Here is a 6,818-nt window from a genome sequence, read left to right as displayed (position 1 = left end):
GCCATCTTATGCAACAAAGTTGCATGTCAGTTGATGGAACCGGTCTCTTGTACAAGGGCGAGTAAGGGTGGTCCGGGCCGCTTCATCCAATAACACCGCTGAATCAAGAAAGTACTAAGGAAGGGAGCAATCTGAATATCAACCCCCACAAACTCCTTTGTGTTCTACTCGCGATGTCATCTATGGATAGACCTAGCTCTGATACCACTGTTGCGGAATGTTGAATTGGAAACAAAAAAATCCTATGCTCACCAAGATCAGTCTAGGGGATGCTCATCTACGAGAGGAGAGATCGTACCTACATACCCTTGTAGATCACTTAGTGGAAGCATTAAGGAACGAGGTTGATGTAGGCGATCGTCTTTGCAATCCGATCACGATCTATCCCGCGAACTCCCCAACAAGCGACGAACAGACAACACCTCCCTGTTGAACACACGTATGGCTTGATGATGCCTTCACCTCCTTGATCCGGCGAGTGATGGTGAAGTAGCACCCTAAGTCCTCCGGCTGCACGACGGCATCGTGAGGTGGTGGTGGTGACAGCTCAGCAGGGCTTAGCCGTGCAATTATGAGAGGAGATGAACTATGAGGCAGAGGTGGAGCAGAGCCGTAGAAAGTTGTGGTGTGGCTGACCTCTCTCTTCCTCTATATATATAGGATCAAGGGAGGAGGGGAGGTGTAACACTCCAGACATACCCGCAGGCGGTCATTACTCCTGGCGGGATCTAGACTAGCCTCACATATCAATACTAGTCTTTTCTGCATAATTTGTGCTAGTCATGCGCACTAGGGACCAATTTCCCGGTCGGTCACCATCCTAAAACTACTCCAAGGCGAGCACGCTTAACCTGGGAGTTCTATTTGAATGGGCTCCCAGAAAAGAAGGAATTCCTTATTGATATGAGTAGTGTATCATCCCTAGTAAGCCAGGCTATCACATACACCACCACTCAGAGGAACCGACGTCCTCGTCGGGCCACAGGAGCATTCCCTCTTGGCACAAACGTCTGTGCATCAAGTCCAGTACGTGTACCATGCCGTGTGCCACGACTTGTCACAAACGTCATGAACAACATGACCGCACACATGTCCGCAAACATCCGTGTAACCGCGAGGGTCGGCTCTGATACCAACTTGTAGCAACGTGTTTTTCGGAAAATAATTTCCAGAAAACATGTCTATGTGTTTACCAGCCCCAAGATTGTTGTGAGCTGGTACAAACTTACTTGATACAAAATATCCAAGCGAAAATACAAAATCTGGGTTACAAGACCATGAAGGTCTACTGGGTTGAACAAAAGTCCGTGGTTGACGTCGGAAGCGACTCGAGGAATCTCCAGTGCCCATGGGACTCCGTTCCCACACGAACAATTGACTTGGACAAATTCCTATCTGAGAAGGCCGCTATCCTTAACTCCTAGGTTCCGGGGTTAACGGCATCGTGCTCCTCTCCGAACGAAATCTGGCCAAGACAATAGCCACAGACAAGCCAGTGATTACTTCGAATGTACTCGCAAACATCAAGAAAACAAACATGTTAAAGCAGGTGAGATGCATGCAATTTCCACTAACAATTATATCATACCATTATAGTTTAATTCATGGATGCATTCATGAATATATGCAATGTTTCCACCAATATTTTATAAACAAGCAAGGAAGGTAATACTGAATAAGTGTTAATAAGCGTACCATAGTCTGTCATTGGAACGACACCACAAAAAGGGCTTGTAAGAAATAATAATAAGCATGCCTCAGGACAACTCTAGGACCGACACTTGACTCGTCAAACAACTTCCTTGACCGGGGACACGACTACTCAAATAGTTTTGACTCTGCAGAGGGTGTACTCTTTACCCATAGCTCACGGGTTTCGATAGTCCACAAGGCTAATCCCGCGTACGGAATTTTAGAAGCAGACACTAAGAACCAGCACACACCAAATTTTTCTCCGCGAAGCCTGGCTTCACCCGGACTACACTGCCAAGGAAAACCATAAGACGGTGAGGCTCCGACCTCGACTAGTATGGGATCAAAAATTTATACCACGCGCTCACTGGGAAGGGTGATTCCCTCCCAGTCCCAGACCGGGAACAACCATGCCCCCTGACCAGATGACTGGGTTTAGTCCATGGCCATGGATACCTTCATACCGGCCCCTCTACTTGGTTTGTGACTGATAATAGGTCTACAACTGACTTTACCGAATCCATTATCCAGGAAACTTTGGTAGCATGTTATAGAAGTATGACACGGACAAGACTCGATCTAGGTCGATATTGGAGTTAACTAAGTTTTACCGGCATCATCGTGCACATGTCATGACCAGGCCATAACCTATCACGTTCCACGTCATTAGGTTGTTACACGACCTTTCATAACTTGCGGATGCCATCATGATGTTTCACCATTGTTATAATGTGAGTAGCATGCATGAAATATGCAAAGTAATATCTCATGCGAGATTATTATAAACATAACCTCAAAACACGCAACATATGCATCACCACAATCATCACACATCTTTATGCAAATTTGGATTCAATGTGCTTGCCTTAGGGTTTGAGGAGGGTGATGTGTACCCCAACATCTTAGAGTAGGTATCCTCTCTTCAAAATCCTAGTTCGAAAAATATTTGAATTGACACACAAACTTAAAACAGCACACAAAAGTTGTTTGAATAACTTTGAAGTAAATCCTAAAATAAACTAGATGAAATTCTAAATAGGTAGGCAAAATAATCAATTGATTTGGAGTTTCCTATAAAAAGTTAGAGCTATTCTAAGTTTCTGTCCTAATCTGTTTTTAAAATCAATATAAAAGAAAATGTTCGGGGGTATATATGCTTTCTAACACAGGAAGCGCATTTGCTGAGACAGCTGCTAGGGAATACACTTTACTTAATATAAGACGCACCGGGGGAGTTTGCGCCACTCGCGCTTGGCTCGCCCACCGACAAGCGGGGCCCGCCTGTCGGGTCCTTCTCCCACCTCCCGTGCGAGCCTGTCAGAGCAGAGGCGATCTTCCAGCGAGGCTCACTAGCGGCATAGGGAAACTCATGTCGCACTCCGACTATGTACACGCTCGTGGGAGTGAGCTGCATCCATTTTTGGCGATTAGGAGAGCAACGGAGCTTGGGGCTGGGGCGCTTCCACAATGGCGGATGGCTTTTATGGTTTGTTTGCTTTGGTCTACAGTTGTTCTCCCTGGAGTACGAGCGGCGCGGAGGCTTTGGGGGTTCAGGGGTGCGGCTGGGGCAGTGGGGCACAACTAGGTGCTTGCTCGGGGGGGGGGGGCTTAAATAGCCTGCTCGCGTTGGCTCACTGACACTTGGGGATGAGATCAACAGCTACAGCTTCTGCCAGTAGAAACGAAGCAGCTTGCGAAGCAGGGCGGCACATGGGCTCATCAGGGGCAGCAGAGTAGCGGGGCTGCAGCATACGACGCAGGGGAGGGGTCCTGGGACAGGTGGAGAACGGAGGGAGCTCGGGCGGTGCAGTCCATGCCAGCAACAGAGAAGGAGTCATGGTCTTCGCGCTGCCGCTGCACTGCTCGCGCATAGGGGAGACGACCAACTTTTGGGGGAGGAGGTTGACGTGGCGCTGTGACTAGTGAGAGGGCAAGGGAGAGCGGGGACGCGGTGGCTCGGACACACGCGTGCAAAACATGCGCTCTGGTGCAGCCACAGCGTCCATGCAAGGTGTTCGACACCATGCCAGTGCAGGAAAAAGGGCTCCAATGCTCATGCAAACATACAAGGGTAGGCTTGAGACTAAGGGAGAGTGGATGGACATCAATAATGGGCCAGGGGAGAAAGTTCCCAATGCAACCTCTATCATGTGCCAAATCTGGTCATGCACATAACCTGCTCGATAGAAAGCTACTTTCATTCAATGCCTTTTTCTAGTGCCCAAAAACTCCAGGTCAGGGTCTCTCTTGGTGTTAGCAATGGTGGTGAGGTTAGTTTGGCAAAAAGCAAAAACTAGCTAATGCAATATTTTGAAAAACACATTTCTGGACAGAATCTTCAAGCTATTATCACATGCACTTAAAACCATTGAATGGGGCTCAACTCCTGGGTTAAGGTATTGGTAGAGTGCCAAACAAGCATGCAAAATATCAAAGCAATTAGAGCAAGGAAAAATATGGTTGTAGTGAAGAGTACCAAACTGGACCAGAACTGAAAAATGGTTGTTTTGCTAAAATTTCACAAAGCACATAGTGGGGTTTTTGCATCAAAATGAATCTCATGCTATACTTGACATCCCCAAATTTTTATGGAATTTTCGAAACATTATTTCTAGGGGTTGTAGTACAAACTAAAATCTAGACCATATTAGAAAAGTAGTTTATGATCTCAAAATTTTCAAAACACTTGGGTAAGTTTTTGCATAAATGTGATCCAGGATCATCACAGGTCATCTACAAATTTTTATAGCATTTTCAAAAAGGTGGTCACAAGGTGGTAGTGCAAAGCAACACTTTAAATAAAATACAAGTCTATTCTGAATAAAAGAAATCCTGGTAAAACATTGAAATAAAATATCCCATAAATTTACCACAAGAAAAGAAATGTTTTTATGCAAGTACCCAGGTTCCAACATAAATTACCCAAAATATCTACCTAGGGAAAACATCCTTATAAAGGAAAAGGAGTGTTTCAAAGATTAATTAAGAATCCACGAATTCAGATTTTAAATAGTGATGGCCAAAATAATATTCCCATGTACTAAAGGATTCAAAATGGTCTCAAGCAAAGCAAGACTTAAGAACTAAAAGATCTTTGAAAAGCCACTTGAAATGAAATGTTTTTGGAAAGAGGCTTTGAAAAGAGTCATGTAGCAAATTATTTTCTCAATTTTTTTATTCTAGGCAATATTTTATTTCAGAAAAATATATTAAAATTTTGGGGTGTGCCACGAGGGCACTCTAGGGTTACCCCTAGGGGCCTGCGGCCATGGGGGTGGCATCTAGGGTTGGCTGACCCTCCCACCTAGGTGCCTTGCCACCCAAGTTGGGTTGGCCGGCGGCCCTAGGGAGTGAGGCCCTCCCCTAGCCGAGGTGGGCTGGGGTTTAGTCGGCACCCAGCCCCTTGTGGGATGGTGTGCCACCTCTCCTTCTCCCATGAGGCCCCCAACACATGCCGCCCCCTACCTGTGGAAAATCCTTTCGAAAATCCGTCGATTCCCCGGTATGTCCGAGAACAGTTTCGGACTCCCATGCCCTTCATCCTATATATCAATCTTTACCTCTGGACCATTCCAGAGTTACTCGTCACATTCGGGATCTCATCTGGGACTCCAAACAACCTTCGTAACCAACAAGATAATTCCACTATGATTATATTGTCATCAAACATTAAGTATGTAGTTCCCGTGGGTTCGAGAACTAAATAAACATGACTGAGACACCTCTACGGTCAATAAACAATAGAGGGAACTGGATGTCCATATTGGTTCTGAAATATTCTACAAAGATCTTAACCGATTGAACCACATTGTCAAGGATTCAGCTAATCCCGTATGTAGTTCCCTTTATTTATTTGTCTGTTACTTGCCCGAGATACGATCGTCGGTATCTCCATACCCAGTTCAACCTCGTTACCGACTAGTCTCTTTATTCGTTCTGTAATACAATATCTCGTGGCTAACTGTTTAGTCACATTGCTTGCAAGATCATTGTGATGTTGTTTAACCTAGTGGGACCTAAGATACCTCTTCGTCACGAGTAACAAATCCCAGTCTTGATCCATTCAAACTCAACAGACACCCTCAGAGATACATGTAGAGCATCTTTATAGTCACCCATTACGTTGTGATGTTTGATACACACAAGGTACTCCTCCGGTGTTAGTGAGTTGCATGATATCATGGTCATAGTAACGGATACTTGACATGTAGAGGTTATCAAATATGGGTCTTGTCCATCACATCATTCTCCTAATGATATGATATTGTTATCAAATTACAACTCATGTCTATGGCCAGGAAATCTAAAACATCTTTGATGAACTAGAGCCTCACTAGGGACAAAGTGTTGTCTATGTCACCACACATGTATTTGAGTTTCCAATCAATATATTTCTAGCAAGGATAATATGAGATTATCATGAACAAGGAAATATAATAATAACCACTTTATTATTGCCTCTAGGGCATATTTCCAACATATAGCACTACCTACCAGAACCATGCCAAAAATCTCCGTGTCTTCATTGTGTTTGATCTTCCTAAATCTCCTTTGCTTACACTTTCAACATCATTACTTGCTGCTGCCAAACTCGTAGTATCGCATGTCTAGGGTGTGCTAGACTTGGTAAAATCGATAAAACTTGCATACTGTTAAAATTAGGAAAATGTTAAATTTTAATTAGGTCAAGTAGTCTGATCACCCACCTATAGATATACTTTTGATCCTAGGTAAGTAGTCTCCTTTGCATTGATTTCACAACCTAAGAAAGTACAACGTTTAGTGATGGAAATTACCATCGTAGAGGTTCAGATTTGGATGGTACAAACTATGGACATTGTTCATGTTTGCTTGCAAGGTGAACTATTTGGAGAAGGAAAGGAACCAGATCCTAAAGCAACCACGGAAAAATTGAAAATGTTGCTATACAGTGCACAACCATGTTACATTCTATTCAACTACCCGTGCCCCAATGTATTCAACAAGAAGGATTTGAATCCATTAAGGAAACTATGTTGGATGTGCCTAAAGTCAACTTGAAAAGTTAAAGATGAAGGATGGGGAAGGGTTTGCAGAAATGTACTCTAGGCTTTCTCTCATCACGAATGAGATGGCTAGCATAGGAG

The sequence above is a fragment of the Hordeum vulgare genome, chromosome 4H, assembly GCF_904849725.1.
Source record: "Hordeum vulgare subsp. vulgare chromosome 4H, MorexV3_pseudomolecules_assembly, whole genome shotgun sequence".
Classification (NCBI taxonomy): domain Eukaryota; kingdom Viridiplantae; phylum Streptophyta; class Magnoliopsida; order Poales; family Poaceae; genus Hordeum; species Hordeum vulgare.
Note: the sequence above shows the minus strand (reverse complement) of the source record.